The sequence below is a fragment of the Macaca fascicularis genome, chromosome 3, assembly GCF_037993035.2.
Source record: "Macaca fascicularis isolate 582-1 chromosome 3, T2T-MFA8v1.1".
Lineage (NCBI taxonomy): Eukaryota > Metazoa > Chordata > Mammalia > Primates > Cercopithecidae > Macaca > Macaca fascicularis.
The window spans coordinates 88,586,518-88,610,243 of record NC_088377.1 but is presented as its reverse complement, the minus strand read 5'-3'; the positions used below and the strand labels follow the sequence as shown (position 1 = coordinate 88,610,243).

Sequence of the window (23,726 nt, the reverse complement as noted above, 5' to 3'; positions counted from 1 at the left end):
AAATACGTAGCCATTTAAATATGCGATATGAGGTGAGCACACCATGATCTTCTTGTGAACATAGCAAGTTGCTGAGGCACAATTTTCCCAGGTGGATAAAGGTGGGCACTGCCCCTCTCCTCTGCATCTATTTGTAGCAACAGATTTCTATTAAGGGCCAAATAGCCATCTAGAAGGAAAGAAATGAAAGCTTTGAGGTTCTGGGTTATTAGAGGATATCTGATATCATGGCATTGTTCTGGATGAGGCCAACAGATGAGACAAGGGGCTCCCAGGCGAGTTGGATTTAGGCTTAACGCCAGGGTCTTATTGTTGGTAGGGTGAGCTCTTTCTGGCAAAGTGGGTTCTGTAACCTCCCCCATCCCCCAAACCAGTGTCCAGGCACCATGATAAGCCCTGGAGAAAATGTCTGTGTCTGAGTATAAAGTGATAGAATTGTATCTTGGAATTTGGGCTGGGTGTGGTGTGAAGCACCCATAGATGAGAATAAACCTGAGTGGAAAAGCAGTTTCTTCCTCACCCTGGATTCAGAAGTAAGGCCAGGTGCTCTTCAGCGCCTTGGGGCTTGCAGCCTTGCCCTAGAATATTCGCCTGCTGACCACACCAGGCAGTGGCAAAGGCAGTAGAGAAAGCAATCCCTCAGGGGAAGTGGCCAGACTTCCCAGTTTCCTCCTCTGCAAAGGGTTATTAATCACTACGGGTCCCCTTCCACTTAGAATGCATTTGAAGCACCTGCAGAGGGAGAGCCTTCTCGCGATCAGTGGAACAAAGGCTTTGAGTCAATGGGATTTGGACACCAGAAGAAAGGAGACATTATTTTGCACCACATGCTGGTGAAGTGGGTCTTATCTTCACTGGAATTTTTTTGTAAAATTTGGAGACTGCCCATCAAGAAAGCTTCCTTGTGAACCCAAAGGTAGTGATATTTTCCTTAACAATGAGGGGGTAGAACTTATGGGAAGCAGAATGCAATTAAAACTCATATCCGATATTCTACTGCTCAACTGATGTCTTATTAAAAATGTGTGCTTGTGGCCAAGGAAGTAGGAGGTGCGCTCTCAGCTGTCAGGCAGAGAAGAGAGAGCCGTGCCCTGGATCCATGTTTAAAGGCCTGCACACTCAGATCCCCAGTCCATGAGGAGGGAGCCGTTTACATCCTCTTCCCACATGACAATCAAAATCACACCACAGACTTCATTTTTCTCACTTCTCCTACACAAGGGCTCATGGTTGGGCATAAGATAATGAGGACAGGCTCTGTCACCCACAGTGTGGCAAGATAAGATGTAGCATAGTCAGAAGAAATTATTTTAGGGCCCCCTCCCCCAGAATTTTCACTGGTGACTCAATTCATCCTCTATGTGGCTAAATGGGTGATATCAGATATAGGATCCTCAGATGCCCTGAGTTTTAATTCTGGCTCTACCACTGACTTCATTTCTGTAATAGGTATACTATCAAATGTCTCCATGCCTCTGTCTCCTTGAAGGGAAAACTCACTTCACCAAATTATAAGGAACGCCAAATTATTGTGAAGTCCTCTGTCAAGTCTAGTTGAGATTTGTATCATTCTTCAACCTGTCCAGCATCAGCCCCTCTGGTGTTTTATGAACTGTGGCTCTCCATCAGTTAAGAATTACCAAGACATAATTGCAGGAATGTTTTAAAATATTACTCATTTTTAGTAGCATTTCAGTAGCATTTATAATTACGGCTGCTAAATCTTTCTTGGCATTCATTGTGTTAAACCTCAACGGCTCTACCAAGTAATGGGTTTTGGAGTTGGCCAGTAAAACTCATCCAATATCTCATAAGTTCTCACTGTACTTAATTCTGTCCTCAGGAAGACAGAATGATTAATCTTGAAGACATCAATTGTATGTTTCACATAGGAACTGAAAAATGCTTAGTGACAATGAAGATAATAGAAAATCTAAGTCACAAAAGAATGAACAGTGGGCTAATGGCATTCAACTACAGGAGAAGAAGAAGGAGAGAACAAGAAGAGGAGGAGGAGAAAAAGGAGGGGAAAGAGGAGGAGGGGGAGGAGGGAAGGGGGAGGGAGAGAAAGAACTAAGGAACACACAGGAACTAAGCAGTTACTCTGTGGACCAACAGTAAACTCAAAGGTCGAATACAGAATATTTTCCTTCTCCTTGTGCCTCTATTTGCTTATCTGGTAAACAGGGATAATAGCTCAAATCACCTGCACTTAGCAGAGATTTATATCTTTGCAGAATTTATAACTATTGTTAGTATTCACTCACTAACTACAATGCTGTAAGTGCTCATTAGGCGTGTATATATATACATAGCTTTCCAGAAAAATGAAATGCCTTCATTTCTTCCTAAATGATTCAACCGATAGAATACATCTTTTTTTGGGTTATATTTTGTTTGTCTACAGTGAAGTTAGAAATGTTTATGAATTGCAGTAATGTCAGAATTTTTAAAAACAGAAACCTCTTTATGTAGTATTTATATATAGGATTATTAACTCCAATAAATTCATGAAGAATTGGTAGATAAAGATTTATGAGTTAAATATTAAAATTCCATGCAGTCACTAAATATTCCCAAAGAAATGAAAATATCTGGGAAGTATATAACCATGTTTTTTGGCCTTTTTTTGAATATAAAAGAGGTGGTTTAAATGACCATTAAATTACATTCCCAGAGAGTTTGTGTACAAATCAAATGATAACAGATTATACATTGACTGGTGCAAATTGCTTCCTAAAGTGAATATTAATATAGGGTCACAATTCTTGAACCATAACCCATGTGGGCCATACTTTGGGATTTGTTGTACTTTTTTGAATGGTAATGTGAGCACAAACTCTGTATTGTGTAACACCCCCATCGGGAGTTGGGGGAAGCATTCAAACACATTAAATTTTCTTCAGTAAAATGTGAAAATATTCACATTAAGTGAGATAAACACTATTAAATTATTTCACATAATTTGATTACTTAAATCAAATAATTTTTTAAAAAGTTTGCAGACTTGTATTTTCTTTCTCAGATTTGTGGATGATTGTGCACCTGTATTCTTTAAAGTGTTTGGGATGCTCTGCAGTCACCTGTGGGGAAGTCTTTGAAAATGTAATGGACACCTGTGGGAGGATATAATATCAAATATAAATAATAGCTGTGGGCTCACATTTTCAGGAATTCACCAAATATGTAAGTCAATGATATTTTTGTCTTGGTTCCCAGGTTTGAAAGTAATTAAATTCCCAATACTACCTAGGTAGTGTAGTAGGTAAGGAGAAAAGAAAGTTGAGGATGGTACTTCAGACACAGGGACAAGGAATCCACAACAGAGAGTGAAAAGAACCTGCCAGAAAGATGGGGGGATAAATCACCTGAGTATGCATCAGTCTGAGCAAATAATCTTTTTTTTTGGTAATATAAGAAATTCCATAATGGCCAGGTTTACAAAGATATGACACATGCTGAGAACTCAAGCATCCATCCAAACTGACGATGTTTGGTAGTCCAGTCTGCAGCAGGGCCAGCTGCAGAGCTCATGCCTCAGCCCTTGGAAAGGACTCTGTGCTGAGAAGGACCCACTTTTGGTTTAATGCTCTGTGGTCACTGACTTTATGTTCATAATCATAGCTAAAGAAGGGCCCTCACATTTGCATTTTGCACTGGGCCCTGCAAATTATGTAGTGGGTTGTGTCCACAGGCAAGTCTGTGTGTGCTAGAAGTGAGAAGACAACCTGCTGCCTAAGCATGGGAGGAGCTCACTGACCACATGGCCAGGGAGGTCTTCACTGTGGCTCCTCTCAGGTCTGCTCCAGGCATATGAACACTTGCAGAGAGAGGAATGATGTGAAACCAGCTCAGTTGTCTCATAGAACTGATATTTACAGGGTTTTTTTGATAAACATAGAAGTTGACCCTCCCTCGTCTTAAAACTTGAAACTTACATTTGTCTCATCGGAGTTTCTTCCTCAGGAAACTGACCCTAAAGTAAGGGTACTGAAACTCACCAGATCACTGCATCCAGGCCTCTTATTTTCTATGATTGCTCTCTTGCCCTTCTCTAACTCCTGTTTTCTTGCCTTGCCCAACATATAAAGCCCACCAATTTTTGTCAGTCAAGGAGATGGATTTGACACTTTTCTGCTGCAGCACCCAATTAAAGCCTTTTTCCCTGGCAATACTTGTTGTCTCAGTGATTGGCTTTTTGTGTGTGGGCATCAGGACCTAGACTGAACCCCAGGTTTTTCAGTAACAGATGCACAATGCACTTTCTCTCCTTAAGAGGAGGAAGAATTTCCTTCACATAACCTCCCTCTAAACAACAGCATTGGGCAGAATGCACAGTTCCCTTTGACAGGAGTAGTGATGAGGATCTTTGCCACAGCCGTAACCTTCTGCTTATGTAGCATAAGGTGGGAAGTCTGAAGGCATCATCTCCTCAAAGTTAACCTAAGCAGAAAGTAATAAGTCTTCACATTTGTTTTGCATTCTGCAATGTACAAAGGAGGTTTACAACCATTATTAGATTTTATTGATTCACTCATGAAACACACACATGCAAACATACATACACCCACCTACACACACCCACACATACATACACATCCCCCACATATGCACACAATTTTATTCTGCAGCCAGCCACACAACTGGATCCTCTCCCATTATAATAAGGGAACCTTTCATCACCTCTTTCTTTTTTTTTTTTTTTTTTTTTTTTGAGACGGAGTCTCGCTCTGTCACCCAGGCTGGAGTGCTGTGGCTGGATCTCAGCTCACTGCAAGCTCCGCCTCCCAGGTTCCCGCCATTCTCCTGCCTCAGCCTCCCGAGTAGCCGGGACTACAGGCGCCCGCCACCTCGCCCGGCTAGGTTTTTTTTGTATTTTTTAGTAGAGACGGGGTTTCACCGTGTTAGCCAGGATGGTCTCGATCTCCTGACCTCGTGATCCGCCCGTCTCGGCCTCCCAAAGTGCTGGGATTACAGGCTTGAGCCACCGCGCCCGGCTCATCACCTCTTTCTTACTTGTCACTGTCTGTTTTCCTCTTTTCTCTCATGGGTGACTCATGGACACTATTGTCCCCCAGGTCTCCACTCCCTTCCCTTCACTTCTTACCCCAGGCCAACTCTGTCACTGCCATCCCACTGACAAAGTTCTCCAGCACTCATTAGTGCTCTAAGGAAAACTTGGCCTCTCACTCCTCAAGGCCAAAGTTCTGCCACAGAGATCCCTGATTTCCAGAGCACATCTTCCCTAAAACCTAAGTTGAGTGTGACACTGACTACTAGCCCTTCATTCAGGGCAGGCTCTCCCTCTTTGGTTTATAGAACACAGTTCCTTTCCTGGCTTCCTCTTATGCCCCTGACACTGCCCTTCAGTCTCCTTTGGAGATTCTTCTTTCTCCCACAGTGATTGGGGCTCCCCTAGGATTTCCTCTTTGACCTTTTTTCACTCTTTGCATTCTTTCTAGGAAACCAGTTCAATACTTCCCTGTGATTTCAAAGGTCATTTATCCAAATATAGATCTGAAGATCTGTATTTGTTCTGACTAGCCATGTGATGTGGGACACGAGATGTAATCTGTTAAGCCTCAGTTTTCACATCCATCAAATGGGCAAAATAATCATCCCTACCTGATACAGTTATCACAAAGCTTCCCTTATTTATTCACCAAAAGTTTTGAATACTTCATATATGCCATTCAAGGATAACAAGAAATATTAAAAATCCTCGTCATTGTAGCACTTCTATTAATGGTGTGGGGCAGACACTGAACTAATGAGCCAATGAATTATTTAATACGTAACAGTGATAGGAGCTATAAAGAATAAAGCAGGGCAAGAATGAATGACCTGATAAATGCAAAGCAATTAGCACAGAAGCTGACATAAATTAAATGCTCAGTAAATCCTATCATAGTCCTCCCCATCACCTGCTGTGAGGGTCTTTAGTCTGTTTCTAGCCTAGATGTCTCTCTTAATGTCCATAGAAACTCAAGTTTAGTACATCTAAAGCTATTTTTTTATTCCCCACTTTGATCAATAGCACCAAAGTCTCAGTTGACCATCAGTTTTACCACCCTAATATCCATTTTTGATCTGCTCCTCCCCTCCAACCCTGTTACCCTGACCTGATTCAGGTCTTCAACTTTTTTGACCGGATCTACTGTGAGAATTATCTGTGTTCCCCTTCTTTAGACTGTTCTGCACTCAATCCTCCACCTAACTGCTGGGATGGCATATTGGTCCCCTGCTTAAAAGTATACAATGACTTGCTATCATCCTCCATGGGCGTAGCTCAAGTTTTTTAGCCCAACCCCACTACTCCCCACCCCTCCCATTTTGACCCTCTAGACTAGGACACTGAAACGTATGAAGCTCTTCCTGCTCATTCAGCTGTTTTGTCTCTTCACCTGTGTCCCTCCGCAACACACTGCCTTTCACCCTTTTCTCTCCCTGCAATGCCTTCCACATACCTTTTGACCTGGCTAACTATTGCTCACCACCCAAGACTCAGGGCCAACATCACCTCCTTTAAGCATTTCTCTGGTTTCCCCCTTACCCCTACCTTATTCCAACTGTTACTGAGTTGTGTATCTCCCATAAGTGTCCCACATACTCTGCTCAAATCTCTGTCTCTTTCACTAAAATCACCAAGTTTCTTTGGATTTTACTTTTGTGTCTGTTTTTACCAGATTCTTATAGAAAGAAAGGATGAGTTTTACTTGTTTTCTTTGGGTTCTTTCAGGAGGACTCCCACCCTCATTTTTCCCACAGGCTGTGTGCTCATGTGTCCTCCACAGCCCATAACTGTCTATCGTGAATTTGCCAAAGTCCGGATTTGTCAGTCTTAAAAAATACCATGTGGGAAATACCAAACAGCCAGTCTAAGTTGGAATGTATGAAAAACTTGCCTCTAACCCTTCAAGGCCATAGTTCAGCCATGGAGATACCCAATTTACATGATTAAACAGACCACTTAGCATCTCATGTTATGGCATCTGCATTTGTATTTATAATGCCTTTACATTTTTATCCAAGAATCATGGAGTAATTTTTGCATTACTTTTATGTAACTAGAGGGCCCAGTGTGAATTTTTAAAATCAAGAGAAATCTCCAGTACAGGAAACTACCAGAATCCAGAATGTTAATACCTGCACTAAATCATTAAAATCCCTTTCCACTGGGCACCTACAGCAGCCTAAGCAACTAGAACAAGGCTTAGCATCTAGAATAAAAAATGAATTTTCTCTTCCCTTTTCCTTTCCAGCAATGTCTTCTCTCTTAAGTTCAGTCCTCACTCTAATGACCATTAGGAAACTCACATTCTATTATGTTGAAAACTGAACAAGTTCCCACCTCACCACCGCCCATCCTTTTCTTTCTTCTGAATTCACATCTTGCTTAATGCACCAGAATTTACACAGGAGCCCCAAGTCAAAATCTTGTCAAAGAACTTTAACTCTTTTCTGTCCCTCCCTCCACAAATTTCATCAGCACCCATGCTCTGCCATTTTGCCTTCCTTAATTGTAGTGTCTGGCTGATGGATGTCAACAAGGCTTTGTTGAATGCCTGTTCTTAAAAATTTGCACTCTCAGTTTCATTGCCGTGGCCTTTAATCTCTCACCTAAACTGCTGAAATAATTTTCCTATCCTGGAACTCTCATTTCTCCAATATCCTGTCAAATTGATTCCTCACTTCAAGCCCATTCAGTCTTCAAAGTCTTCAATATCCTATCATCACCTGCAGAGTAAATGGAAATCCAGTAGCATCGGAAAGAGTGTAGGGAACATCATCCCAAAATATGGCTCCTTGTTATAAAGATTATTTTAGTTAAAGACCCTTAGAAAGCAACAGACTGTAACAGCCCAACAGGTTCTTTTTGCCCACTGCCCAGAAAAGTCAATGCACTGAGAGCAGCAGGTTTTGCAGCAAATAAGGAGTTTAATAATTGCAAGTCCAGCTAAGCAAAAGGACAGGAGACATTTCTCAAGTCTGCCTCCTAGGAAACTCAGAGGCTAGGGTTTTAAAGATTATTTGGCAGGTAGAGGGCTAGCGAATTAATGCTGCTGATAAGACAAGATGAAATAATATAAGTATCTAAATTGTCTTTGTGCTAAGTCAGTTTGTGGATGAAAGTTCCTGGGTGGGAGTCAGTTTCTTGGTCTGACTCACAGGTCTGACTAGAATCATTTGGTTGCCATAATGCAAAAGTTTGAAAAATATCTCAAAGACCAGTCTTAGGTTTTGACAATACTGGTGTTACTGGAAAGGGGTCCTGATCCAGACACCAAGAGAGGATCTTGGATCTCATGCAAGGAAGAATTCAGGGTGAGTCCATAAAGTTAATGCAAGTATATTAAGAAAGTAAAGGAATACAAGAATGGCTACTCCATTGGCAGAGCGGCTGCTTGGGTTGCTCGATCAAGATTACTTATTATCACTTCTCAATTATATGACAAACAAGGATGAATTATTCACGAGTTTTCTGTGACCGAGGTAGGCAATTCCTAGAACTGCGGCTTCCTCCCCATTTTAGACCATATTTGGTAACTTCCTGATGTTGCCATGGCTTTTGTAGACTGTCATGGCACTGGTAGGAGTGTCTTTTAGCATGCTAATGCATTATAATTATCATACAATGAGCAGTGAGGATAACCAGAGGTCACTCTTGTCTTCTCCAAATTCTGGAGAGATTTGGTAGAGAGAAACAAGTGTACTCCAAATTTTGTTCACAGGAGTATACTTTACTCGATTGCTACAAGCTGTAAATAGCTCAAAAGAAAAGTTTCCTTGAATTTGAAAAACAAAACAAAAGATCATCAAATAAAGTGTTTTTTCTTTTCTTTTTTTTGAAAAAAAAAAAAAAAAAACAGCAAAAAAAGTCAAAAGCAAAACAGGATTTTGAGTTAAAGACCCTTAGTTTTAAGCAAAAAAAGTCAAAAACATTACTTCAGTCTTCTATTAGTTCAGTTCATGCAGTTAACTCCTGTTCTGCTTGGTATTCATGAACATTCCAGCTCTCCATGAGAGTCCTGAAAGTTTTTTTCCTCTATTCTAATGTACAGTCTACAAAGTTATTAGAAACCTGTATTCAACAGCACCTGTCAAAGCCCTATAGCTGATTATAAGTGACCTTTTGAAGAGGATTAAAACAAAACTACAATTTTCTGCGGATGACAAAAGTTTTAGGACAGCTACTATTAAAGCCATAATTGACTAGCAATTTTGATTACTTCCATGGAATACAACAATTTTAACATAACAATTACAACTATTAATAACATACAGTAAGTCATATCATGATCATAAGAATTTCCCATAATTTTGGAACACATACCATACCACTAACATATTTACACAAATAAAGCCCAAAGAAAGCCAAATACCATTTCATATTTGACAATGTTTCCGGTATGATTTTTATACCAAATAAGCTAATTTGGACTTTAGGGGACCTGATATCTGAAAGATTAATCATATCAGAAAAAGTCATAATTTATCATTTGATTTTGGAAAGTTTGTCAAATACCAAATCCCAGATAAGTCACTAATTTAGCCAAAATGATAAATCAAAAATTTTAAAAAGGCAAAAACTTCTCCTCATTAAGAGGGGAGACTTAGCTTTCCAAACAATGTGTCTTTTTCCTTCCCTTATTTTTCCTACAGTTTATTCAAAAGGGAAGACAAAAATCTTTCATTTTAAAAAATATTATGTGAAAATCTTGTTCAAGAGAGAAAGTCAATCTTACCCTTGCGTTAGTGCACTATTGATGTTGAACCTAATTCTTAATAAAATCTTATAGATAAATCTATCCAATATTAATCAGTATGACCATAAGGTAAGATTGTTATAAACCTTTTATAACCCTTTACAGCTTGCTGTTGTTGTTAAAGAGTAGAGCAATGTTCTAAGAAAACTCTGTTGTGCTTTTATTCCAATGTTCAGTTTATGGAATGACTGAATAATACCCATTTAACTTCAGCCAATATAGTCACACACAATTAATTTTTCATAAATCTTAAACAACTTATTCAAAGCTTTAGATTTTTCCTATCTCACTTAAAACAATCCTTTAACCCTCTAAACTTAGGCAAGAAATCCACATTCCCATGCCTGCTTTTGGTAAAATTGCATTCTACTTTCCTTACATGCCTGTGTCTAGAACTGTTTCTTCAGTAGTCTCAAATACATGTTACACTGTTAACTCTTAGCAACTTTTATTTTTGGTGAAAAACCTAGATAGTAAGCTATTTTAATTATGTACCGGGGTGGAGCCTAGGGCACCAGACAGAAGTGCAGATAAAGTCTGACTCTTTCCAGCATAACTAGAAGGTATAGCTAACCCCACATGTCCTCAGGCCTTAACGAGCTGTTAAGCAGGCAAGTTGAACTGTTTTCAAAAGCTAAAGAAGGTCAAAAGGTTATGATCGTAAAGCATATAGCAAACCTAATATCTGACTTGAATAATTTAGACTGAATGTCTTAATTTTGAAGATATTTTTATTTTACCAATAATCCTTAAAACTGTCCTTATTTCCCAAAGCTTACCAAAGGCATGTGAACTAAAAGGCATTAGTTTTATTTTTCTGACAAATATTTTATTTAAGCACTTATGATTATTATTTTTATTTTTGAGATGGAGTCTCACTCTGTTGCCCAGGCTAGAGTTTACTGGTGCAATCTTGGCTCACTGCAACCTCTGTCTCTTCAGCTCAGGTGATTTTCCTGCCTCAGACTCCTGAGTAGATGAAATTACAGGTATAGGTTAATTTTGTATTTTTAGTAAAGATGGGGATTCATCATATTGGCCAGGTTGGTCTTGAACTCCTGACCTCAGATGATCCACCTGCCTCAGCCTCCCAAAGTGTTGGGATTATAGGCATAAGCCACCACACCTTGCCTAAGCACTTATTATTTTTAAGCCAATTAATTGGAGATTTTTCATATATGAACATCACATACACAACACACATAAATACAAAAACAGACAGAAGAAGATTCAATAGTTCTAAGATTTTTCATTTGCCAGTTTCTTAATTGGATTATTGGCTTCAGGATGGAGCTTTTGAAGGAACAAGGCTAGGAAAGCATGCAGTTTCTACAGCCCAATAAGCAGGCACAACTGGAAGACAAAACAGATTCCAAAAGTTAATGGTCCAATTTTTATATCAGATCCTAGATCCCCAAAAGAGAAATGCTACAGAAAAAAACAGTGCCATGATTTTACCATGCATTTCATTGCAAAATAACCTGAAGCCTATTCTGTGATTAGCTGATCCCCCATGAGAGTCTTATCTCTCAGTGAGAGGGTGGGAATATCTCCATACCTTCCAAGTGGCCAAGAGCATGTTTCTCTGATCCAAACTTGCAAAAAGCCACGTATTTCCCCATAATTGCCATTAGGTATCCCCCAAAGTATATTTCCTACATAGTTATTACACACCAAAGCTCTTTCATAATGCGAATTTCTGATATCCCCAAAAGTCAAAAACATCAGACAATGCATGCAAAACAGAACAGAGCCTTAGATTTAGAGAGAGATGTATTCACTTTTAATTCTTGAGGTTTCATGAGGAAAACAGATGTTTTTCCCAAAACAGGGTCTACGCCACCTCCTCTGTTTTTTCCAAGGAGTTACAGGTTGTTAGAGCTTGAATAGCTGCTTTTAATTAAGCTGACTTTTAACCATAGTGCTCTTAAAAAAAAAAAAAGTTCTTTTAAATTTCTTATTACTCAACTTTAGCCAGGCCAAAAGGCCAATATTTCTGGCTTTTAAATTTTACCAGAAGTAACCACTCAGGTGCTCAGAGAAAGAAAAATTCAAGATGGTTTATGGATGAGAAGAGAATTAACAGGTGGTGAAGGTCACATATATAGCAACCAGAAAGGACTCATTCCCTAAGTCAGGAACTGAACCCTGAACCCGGGCCACCACAGTGAAAAGACAAAGCCTTAGCTACTGAGCTACAGCCATCAGACAGTTTCCATTGCCCTTCCCAGAAGGAGTCTAGAGCAGTCAATTTTGAGCTTGCAAAGGCTTTTAGTTGCTCAAGATAATTTTTAGGACTATCACATGAGCCCCCAAATTTCTGTCCTCCAGGTGGCAGAGACCAAGAGAAGGTACTGCCACACGGTTAAAAGGTCAAACTTTTCAAGGACATTCTTCAACATGTGGTCTCTGGGCAAGATGGTCACCCTGAGTAGCAGAAAACATAACAAAGGCAAAGAAGAGGAAGGGAAAAAAGCATTCTCAGAGAGACCAGAGAAAGATCCACCCATTGCAGCAACACTGTGGCCGCTCATAGGGGATCTTTTCCAGCAGGCTCATCAGTTCTCAGGTTTTCCCTTTTGGGAAGGCAAAAGCTCCCCATGCCCTACGTTCCTGTAGATGCCTAATCCTATCACTCATAGTCATCAGCAAGGAGTACAAGACAGATTAATCCAAAACAATACTAGTTAACATGCCATAGTGCCAAATCCTTTCTTAGCTGAGAGGGATTTTACTGAGGGGGCCTCTAATCCCCTAAATTTTAGAAGGGAGTCTAATCTTCCTAAGTTGGGCCGCAAACCCAAGTTTGGTCAAATGTCCTTGCCTTTTATTGAAAGGGGCCTTTAACTCTCTTCGTTTTAGGAGAGACTCTAACTCTCATAAGTTGGGCCTCTAACCCAATCCCATCCTCTACCCAAGTAAATGCACCCCACTTACCCAAAGCTGGCCAATATGGGCATTCAGACAATTTTCCTTTGGGTCAGGGTTCTCTTCAGTATCATCCTTTTATGGTCACCAGAAAGATGTTACTGGAAAGGGGTTCCAATCCAGACCTAAGTGAGGGTTCTTTGATCTCACACAAGAAAGAATTCTGGGTGAGTTCATAAAGTGAAAGCAAGTTTATTAAGAATGGCTACTCCATAAGTAGAGCAGCAGCTTGGGCTGCTTGACCAAAGATACTTATTTTTACTTTTATATTATATGCCAAACAAGGGGGGGATTAATCATTAGTTTCCCCAGAAAAGGATGGGCAAGTCCCAGAACTGAGAGCTCCATTTTAGACCATAAAGGGTAACTGTTTGATGTTGCCTTGACATCTGTAAACTGTCATGACGCTGGTGAGAATGTCCTTTAGCATGCTAATACATTATAAATAGCATGCAATGACCAATGAGGATGACCAGAGGTCACTCTCATTGCCATCTTGGTTTTGGTGGGTTTTGGCCAGCTTCTTTACTACAACCTGTTTTATCAGCAAGATGTTTATGACCTATATATTGTACTGACCTCCTATCTCATCCTGTGATTTAGAATATCTCACCTCCTGGGAATGCAGCCCAGTAGGTCTCAGCCTTGTTTTACCCAGCCCCTGTTCAAGGTGGAGTTGCTCTGGTTCAAACATCTTTGACAGTGATGTCATCTAGAGAAGCAATTGCGGAAGTTACAAATCTTGTGATCTCCAACTGCATGTCTATTAAACAGTAAGAGATTCTAGGAACAATGACTGGTTATCTTTAAACTACACCTACATCTTGGCAGAATTCAGGTCACTCCCAAATCCTAAACTTGTGAACTTTCATTAGTCTTACAAGGACAGTTTTGGTTCCCATTAAGGAGAGGGTTTGTTTTGGGAAGGGACTGTTATCATCTATGTTTTAAAGTTAACAAAGGTAGTGAGCTTGTGAGGTTGGAAACAAGATGGAGTTAGCTATGTCATATTTCATCTGAGGTCATATATATATATGTGTATATATATATATATAATGTGTGTATATATATATATATATATTTTTTTTTTTTTTTTACAAAGGTGGTTTCAAGAATTTTCCCCTACCTACATGAAGACCCAAGGTGCCCTTCAAGGAAAATAATAATTTTTCTTTCTCCTCCCTGTTATCTCATTTGGCCAAGAATGTAACCACCCCTGAACAGTCCCTTTCACAAGATAATGTCTGGCTGTCAGGCTCATTTGTTTTCCAAAGCGAACTATTTACAAGTTGATATTCATTCTCCGATCCATTTATTCTCCCTAGTAATCATTTATTGCCCCTCAATAGGATTACCTATATTTCCCAACCTCCTAAATTAGCCTCAGTGGTATATTGGGTAATCATTCTGTGATTTTCCCCTCCGCAGACTAATACATTCATATGCCTTTCCCCTTATTAATCTGCCTTTTATCAGATGATTTTTAAGCAAACTTTCAACAGGCAAAAGGGAAGCTCAAACACATCATCTGTTAAGTTTTGTTCTCTGACCGTTGAGTACCTTTCCATCCTCATCTCCTCTTACGCCCCCATACAGAGTCTCTATTACAGCCAACTACGGCTTTCTCAGAACTCCAGGATTCTCCAGGTATCCTTACCTTCCCACTTGCTGCTTTTTCTTCCTTGTATGCCCCACCCCTAGCTGTGTGCCCTGCCTGGAGAGCTCCTATTCTTTTCTCAACACTTTGTTCAAACATTTTGTGGGATTATTATGACATTCTTTTCCCTTCTATGTACTCTTTCATCTCCAGTCTCTCAACAGAAGGCATTTATGGTGTTGTCAGAGGATTTTTCTCTAACTCTATTAGTAATATTCTTACAGGAAAGGGGTCCTGATCCAGACCCCAAGAGAGGGTTCTTGGGTCTCACACAAGAAAGAATTCAGGGCGAGTCTGCAGTGCAAAGTAAAAGCAAGTTTATTAAGAAAGTAAAGTGGTGAAAGGACAGCTACTCCATAGACAGAGTAGGATGTTCCCTAAAGTAAGAGGAGGAAGGCATCCACCCTAAATACAATGCTTGCATATATGGGGAGATGTGCTCTGCCTCAAGGGTTTGTGATAAAGGATTACTTGTCTTAATTATTATATTTTGCAAGAATTGATATTATCTTTAAAGCAAAATTAGGGATGCCTTTGTTGTCCAGATATTCTGATATCTCAAGTCTGGGTCTGTTTAGTAAACATTATTAATTTGTTCCCTTAACTGTAAACATCTAGAGACCAGGAATGCCTAACTTTCAGAGAATGCAGCCCAGCAAGTCTCAACTTCATTTCTTTAGCTCTCACTCAAAATGAAGTCACTGTGTTTCAGCAACCTCTGGCAATCTCACTATCTTACATTTGCTTATGTATTTGCTGCAGCTACTAGACTAGGAGCTCCTAGCAGCCAGAGCTAGTAAATCCCCCATTTTCTATTCTAAGTATTGATGCCAGTACCTGACACATAGTCAGCACTTGATAAATATTTTCCAATAAATAACCAAATGGTAAGAGCAAAGCAAAGCATCCAGTCATCTAATATCCCAGAAACATTTTTTTCTTTTTTGAAAGATGTAGTTTAGAAGATAGTGAGAAGTTATAGTTGCTTATTGCTGAAATGATCAGGAGTTTATAAAGATGCCCATAGAATTTATGCCTTATACAATGCAAGGCAGTGACATTGATTACCAGGTAATAACCTCAAAAAGAGAGATTCTCAAGAGCTCTTTTGAGAGCTGATAGAACTGCCAAAGTTAAGAAAAGATTAACTACAGAGAACATAAAGAAGGTCTCTAGGGGGCTAAGGACAGAGAAGTTATTTGGCGTAAACTATGAAGGGCTCCTTTCATTGGAGGGCACTGGTGAGAAAATGAAACACTGGCAATGAGAATAAGAGCAATAAAGACGCAGTAGGGGGAAAAAGGCACCAGGAAAAGAAAACAAGTTAGTTGTGACGCTAGAAGAGATATAAATAATCATGTGAATGGGCAATTATCATCCTAAGATTTGCTTCTTCAAAAATATTTTTAAAACAATGAGACAGGCAGTAATGAGATTTTTAAATGGAATCAGGAATTTCCAGTCACATATTTAATTCTTTGATCGAGATAAAGGAAATTAGCTGAGATGTGAACATCACATTTGTCTAAATACTTTATTCTCATGGGGAAAGCCAGGCTGAATTGAGAAGAAAGGACACACAAGACTTGTTAAAGGAAAGGGGTCCCAATCCAGACCCCAACAGAGGGTTCTTGGATCTTGCACAAAAAGGAATTCAGGGTGAGTCCACAGTGCAAAGTGAAAGCAAGTTTATTAAGAAAGTAAAGGAATGAAAGAATGGCTACTCCATAGGCAGAGCAGCCCCAAGGGCTGATGGTTGCCTATTTTTATGGTTATTTCTTGATGATATGCTAAACAAGGGGTAGATTATTCAGGCCTCCCCTTTTTAGATAATATAGGGCAAATTCCTGACATTGCCATGGTATTTGTAAACTGTCATGGAGCTAGTGGGGGTGTAGCAGTGTGGATAACCAGTGGTCACTCTCATCACCATTTTGGTTTTCGTGGGTTTTGGCCAGCTCCTTTGCTGCAAACTGTTTTATCAGCAAGGTCTTTATAACCTGTATTTTGTGCTGATCTCCTATCTCTTCCTGTGACTTAGAATGCCTTAACTGTCTGGGAATGCAGCCTTGTAGATTTCAGCCTCATTTTACCCAGCTCCTGTTTAAGATGGATTTGTTCTGGTTCACATGCTCTCACATTTACTCCCTCCCTTTTATAAGAGAACCCTTAATCCTAAGGGTTGCAGAGAGACAAAGAACCATCTTCTGTAACTTCTTCAGGCTGAATAGAGGCAATGATATTCCTGCCTAACTATGAGTGTCTCTTGCATTCAGGGAAGAGATGAGTTCAATGAGAAAGCATCAGTATGGTAAGGTCCATTCATAACTCTTCAGTTTTGACAACAGGTGATATCTGAAAGATTAATAAGTGTTTAATTTAAGAAAACATTCAGTAGGCCTCTCCTGTCTTCCTACAAAAAGAACTGGTTGGTTGACAGGAATAAACAGCATTAGCCTCAATTGCAGAAACAAACTTAAAAACAACTAATGAGACTAGAATTTAACAACAAGTGTAGCATAGTTCTTGAAACACAGTATTTTTCTCTCCAGTTTCCCATTTTTACTAAAGACAAATCATGGTAAGATTGATTTGCTTTATTATATTTGGCCTGGTTATTTGTATAAAGTGTAGCAAGAATAATTATTTTCACAAAGGATATTTTTAAATGGGCTTTGATGGAACTCTGTTTTATAGAAGGAATCTTACATAAGACTTTTTAAAACCAAGCTCAGCCATGGATTTTTGCCCTCAAATAACCATGAGTTCTGTAAATTCCTTTCCCCTTGTGGTCTCAAGATAACCTGGGGCTCCTGGACCTGTCAGAAAGTCACATTCTTTACTTACCACAGTTCAGAAATCCTGTACAGGGACTGTTGCAGACAAGGTCTGAGGCCAATTCTCCAAGGGGCTTTTATTGGCTTTAAAAGTCAAGTTGGATTCCTTAAAGGAAAACACACCATTTACATTAAAGCCTTGGTAAAATAACCAATTTCTCCAGTTGTGTCCTGTTACAAAAGAAAACAGATTCTTATTGCACTTATGCAAATAACTATATTGCCACAAATTAAGAATACTCAAAAATAGTTTCTAAATTTTGTAGGAATCAGGTAGAGACGAACAAATATGCTCCAAATTTTGTTCACAGAAGTATACTTTCCTCAATTGCTAAAAGCTGTAAATAGCTCAAAAGAAAAGTTTCCTTGACTCTGACAAACAAAATAAAGGATTAGCAGCATTTTAAGCAAAGTTAAAAAGATTACTTCAGTTTTTGATTGGCTCAGTTAATTCAGTTAACTCCTGTTTGGTATTCATGACCATTCTATTTGTTATTCATGAACATTCCAGCTCTTCATGAGAGTTCTGAAAGTTGTTTCTTCTATTCTAATGTTACAATTTCCAAAGTTATTAGAAACCTGCATTTAAAAACACCTGCTAGAGTTCTATAGTTGATTATAAACCACCTTCTAAAGAGAATTAAAACAAGGCAACAATTGTCTGTGGATGATAAAAAGTTCTAGGACAGTCACTATTAAAGTCACAATTGATAAGGAAATTTGGTTACTTCTGTGGTGCACAAAATTTTACATAACAATTATAATTATTAATAGCATACACTAAGTCATTAGAATCATAGAAGTTTCCTACAACTTTAAAATATATACCAATAACACATTTATGCAAATATAGCCCATAGAAAGCAAAACACCATTTTACATTTGATAATGCTTCCTGTATGACCTTTATACCAAATAAGCCTAATTTCACTTTTACATTAATGTACTATTAATGTTAAACACAATTTTTAATAAAATCTTATGGACGTATTTACCCAATATTAATGTTTAACCATAAGGTAAGATTCTTATAAAACTTTTATAACCATTTACATTTTTGTGTGTGTAAAAAAGCAGATCAGTGCTCTAAGAAACACCTATTGTGCTTTTTTTTTTTTTTTTTTTTTTTGAGATGGAGTCTCACTCTGTTGCCCCAGGCTGAAGTGCAGTGGTGCAATCTCAGCTTACTGCAACCTCCACCTCCCAGGTTCAAGTGATTCTCCTGTCTCAGCCTCCTGAGTAGCTGGGACTACAGGCTCACACCACCACACCCAGCTAATTTTTGTATTTTTTAGTAGAGATGGGGTTTCACCATATTGGTCAGGCTGGCCTTGAACTCCTGACCTTAGATGATCCACCCACCTCAGCCTCCCAAAGTGCTGGGATTACAGGCATGAGCCACTGTGCCTGGCCCTATTGTGCTTTTATTCTAATGTTTAATTCACAGACAAAATGAATAATAACCCTTTAACTTTAGCCAATATGTTCACACACAGAATCTCTTACAATTAATTTTTGTAAACCTTCCACAACTTGTTTAAACCTTTAGATATTTTTTCTTACTTAAAACAATCCTTTAACACTTTAGGCAGAAAAAAGTCCACATTTCCATGACTTCTGATAATCTTTCACCAAAAACACATTTTACTTTCTTTACATGCTTTCCATGTAAAATTGTGTTTTTAGCAGTATCACTTACATATTATAATGATAACCCTTAGCAACTTTTATTTTTGATAAAAACCTTGGTAAGTTTGAGATTTTAATTGTGTACTAGGTGTGGAGCCTAGCCTAGGACACACCAGGCAGAAGTGCAGATAAGAGCTGAGTCTCCAGCATAGCTAGGAAACTCCACATGTCCCTAGGCCTTACCTAGCTGTAAAGCAGTCAAGTTGTTCAGTAAGAGTCATAGTGGCTTTTTATGAAGCATTTAGGAGGCCTAACAATCTTTGAATTGTATAACATTTCTTGCATAAATTCCCTTTCACAAATTCTTTCATGACTTACACAGACCATCTGAGACATTCTTGGACTTTCTGACTTGCTCTAAGCATCTCTCATTTTAAACAACCAGTCATTTTACTTCAGGACAAGAATTTACCATACAAGATCCTTTCTTATATAAAATCTCTTTTTTTATAATCTTCTTGGATAGCTAGGGGGCATGGCTAACTCCACATGTCCCCAGGCCTTATCTAGAATCCAATGGCTTTAAAGTAGATAAACTTTTTTAAAAGTTAAAGAGGCAGTTTATGACCTTAAAGCATTTAGTAAACTTAATATCTGATCCACATAATTTAGTCTAAATGCTTTTATCAATACTTTTTGAAGTTATTTTTATTTCCCAAAGATTACTAAAGTTACATGAACTAAAAGGCATTACAGTTTTTATTTTGCTTTCAAGATATTTCAGAGTGTATTTTTGTTTAAGCCAATTAATTAGAGCTCTTTTATAGAAACATTACACACACCACATGTATAGCTACACAGAAAAAAAAAAAGATTACTATAGTAATTGCAAGATTTTTTTTTCTTTCAGTTTTTAAGTTTCTTAATTGGATTACTGGCTTTAGGGTAGAGCCCTTGGAAAAACAGCGCCAAGGGAAGAGTCCCTGGTGCCTCCTGTTTTTCCCAAGGAGCCCAGGCTCTAAGATCTTGAATATCTGCTTTTAATTAAACTGATTTTAACCATAGCACTCTTGAATAAAGTTCTTTTAGAATTTCTTGTGCCAAACAGCCAATATTTCTGGCTTTTGAACTTTACCAAAGGTAACCTCCCAGGTGCTTAGAGAAAGGAAAATTTAAGATAGTCCAAAGAGGAGAAGAGAGACAAGGTCATGCATATATTAAACCAGAAATAAGTTTAACTTAATTTCTGGGTGGGGAATCGAATACAGACCACCACTGTGAAAGTGCAAAACTTTAGCTACTGAACTACAGTACAGGGCAGTCTCCATTTTCTTTCCTAGAAGGAGTCTAGAGTAGTTAATTTTGAGCTTGCAAAGGTTTTTAACTATTTAATATGATTTTTAGATTTAACTATGACTTGAACCCTAAAATTCCTCTTCCCTAGAAGGCAGGGTTAAAAGGTCAAGCTCCCAAGGACATTAAACAAGGTGGAGACTTCATCCAGTTTTTTTGTTTGTTTCAGGGACCTGCAGCCAAGTTTGTTACTGACCAGCTTGCTAGGTCATCTTGAAAAGTGGGCTTATAGGTGTTCTAAGCCTGTGTTTTATCCTAAAGTACCCCTTGACACAGAAAAACAAATTCATAGCACAAAACACACCAGCTTAAGACTAGCCTTAGAATTCTTTTTCCCATTAATCCAAACTTTTACAGAGGTGATAAACAGTGATTTTTATTTATTTATTTATTTTTTGTTTACCATTCATTCAACCACACACAGAGAGAAACCAGAAACTTGACTGGTAAGAAATTTTACCCTTTTGCTGGCATGCCTGTGTGGCCCTAGTGATCCAGCTTGAGAAACCATCACCCTGGGGGCCAAGCCACATCATAAAGGAAATTTTTTTTTTCATTATGGTCAGAGCAAAATATGTGTAATAAAACATAGACATTATCCACTCTGCTTAGCACCCAATAAACTGGCAAGCCTTAAATTTGCCCCCAGATGGGCCCTGTTATCTTTAATCCAACATTTGACTTCTAGTTTCAACACAAGGCCTCTGAGCAAGATGGTTGCCCTGGGTAACAGAAAATACAGGAAAGGAAAAATAGAGAAGGAAAGTACTTCCTGTGGTGGGGTGGGGAAGGTGAAGAGCTTAGGGAGGCCAGAGAAAAGACACATTCATTGAAGCTGACAATGAAAAGTTCAGGCAGCTGCTTGTCAGTAACAAAGGGATCTTTTCCTGCAGTCCCATCAGCTCTCAAGTTTCCCCTTTTAGGGAGGAAAAAGCTCCCCATGTCCCACAATCCTTTACATGCCTAACCCTGTCACCCACAGCCATCAGCAAAGATTGTAAGGAAGATTAATCCAAAGAGAATAGTAGTTAATCCCCCATAGTGCCAAACCTGTTCTTAGCCAAGGGGGATTTTACCCAAGAGGGGCCTCTAACCTCCTAAATCTTAGAAGGGACTCTAACCCTTCCAAGTTGGCTTCTAACCCAAGGTAGGTCAAGCGTTCTTGCCTTTTATTAAGAGGAACCTCTAACCCACTCTGTCTTAGGACAGAACTCTAACTCCCCTAATTTGGGCCTCTAACCCAATCCTGTTCTTTACATAGGTACCCCACCACTTATCCAAAGTCATCCAGTCAGTGCTGTAGACTATTTCCTTTGGGTCAGGAGGTCTCCTCAGTATTGTCCCTTTTGTGTTCACGAGAAAGACGTTATTGGACCCCACCACTTACCCAAAGTTAGCCTTTGGGTCAGGGTTTTCCACAGTATAGTCCCTTCTATGGTCACCAGAAAGATGTTACAGGAAAAGGGTCCTGATCCAGACCCCAAGAGAGGGTTCTTGGATCTTGCACAAGAAAGAATTCAGGGCAAGTCCACAGTGCAAAGTGAAAGCAAGTTTATTAAAAAGTAAAGGAATGAAAGAATGGCTACTCCATAGACAGAGTAGCCTCAAGGGCTGATAGTTGCCCATTTTTATGGTTGTTTCTTCATGATATGCTAAACAATGGGTGAATTATTTATGCCTCCCCTTTTTAAACCATATAGAGTGAATTACTGACATTGCCATGGCATTTGTACTCTGTCATGGCACTGGTAGGAGTGTAGCAGTGAGAATGACCGGAGATCACTCTCATCACCATTTTGGTTTTAGTGGGTTTTGGCCAGCTCCTTTACTACAACCTGTTTTATCAGCAAGGTCTTTATGACCTGTATTTTGTGCTGACCTCCCATCTCATCCTGTGACTTAGAATGCCTTAACCATCTGGGAATGCAGCCTCATAGGTTTCAGCACATTTTACCCAGCTCCTGTTTAAGATGGAGTTGCTCTGCTTCACGCACCTCTAACAGACTGATCTTGACAAGTCACAGATCTCTAGATGAAATTTCCTAATATGCAGCCAGTAGACTTCCTAGTTTTTAAGTATATCGGTAAGAGGGTATTGTACTGGACATCCAACTAGCTACACTTTCAATATACACAAACAGCCCTTTCCCAGAACACCGACCTTCTTCCAGAAGATCTGCTTAGGAACCTACTCACGGGCCCTCTGAATGTGGGTTCAGGGAGCCAGAACCCACATTCTCCTTTGACAATTTTTTTTTAGTCCATTTTGCAGGAAATGGAGTTGTCCTGCCTTGAAGAACCACTGTGACCCATTCAAACCCTGATCTGCTGCAGCACTGTGTTTGAAAAACTGTTAACACCAGAAGCCAGGATCTCTTCTTTTCCTTACCCTCACAATATACTGAGCAATTACTACAAGACCAACAGTGGCATCTCAAAGGTAGCAGGAAATTGTATCAGACTGGGCAGGACAAATTATATTCAAGAATGATACTGAGTCATAATGACAGAAGAAAAGACAACAGAAAATAGGCTAGTAGATTTTTCAGATTCTCCAGTTACCTCTCCAGGAGGTACTTAGAAGCAACACTGGATCCTTTGAACTAAGACTTCTGTAGACTGAGTTTTAATTAATTTGAAGAGGGAGTAGGAGAAAGCTCTGAAATATTTAGTGAGCTTCCTAAGATGGCCATATATTTATAGCTCCAAACTGTTTAATTAGAGGATATCACCAAGGAATAGTTTTCAAAGCACTAGAATCATAACTCTCACATAAATATAAAATGAACATGTGTCAAAGACTTTCAGTTAGCCTATAAATTAATAATGGAACCACTAAGATGTTAAAACTGCTTCAAGTGAGAATGTGATTTACAAAGGCTTATATTCTCTACTGGAGAAATTAGTTTGAATAGTTATGAACAGGAATCATTTGAATTGCTGTGGATGGGAATTCTTTCCAATATTGTCAACCTTCTAGATGTTAACTTCTCCTGTACAATATTTGCTAATAGTTAAGTGAAAGGTGAACATTATTATAAAATGAGATAATTCCCAGAGGAGAGTTCGCTAGGCAATGCTTAGCATTTCACGGAAAGGCACCCAGGAATCCTTTTTTTTTTTTTTTCCCCATTTCCACATCTTTAACATTTTTTAAAACTGTTCTAAAATCAGACATGATAATTATTTTCTCTCCTCAACTGTCCAGCTGCTCCTAAGATATAAGATGCTCATCATTGTTAAGGTAATTTTTAAGTAAGAGAGCTAAAACACTAAAATATACAAAGAAAAAATGCAAAGAAAAATTGTGAAAGACTTTAAAATGAACCCAGAAACTACTAGAGTGCTGTCTAGTGGACCCATCCAAATTATCTTTACCTTTTTTTTTTGTTTTTTTGGTCTTTGGGCTATTTTAAAATTATTTTTGTTTGTGGAAAATGAGTAATAATGCAAATTATCTGTGTTCCTAGAAATGTGTATTCTACAGTTGATTACTATTCTGTGGATAGACCTATTTTCCATATATTTGTAAATTCATTTCAGCATTTTGTATTT

At 38.9% G+C, this 23,726-nt stretch overlaps 1 long non-coding RNA gene across 1 annotated transcript in view; it reads left to right on the top strand.

Moving 5' to 3' along the window:
* LOC141410010 (uncharacterized) overlaps nt 1-23,726 on the top strand; it is an 87,181-nt gene that overhangs the window by 8,804 nt on the left and 54,651 nt on the right. The gene's annotated exons all lie outside the window — the stretch shown is intronic.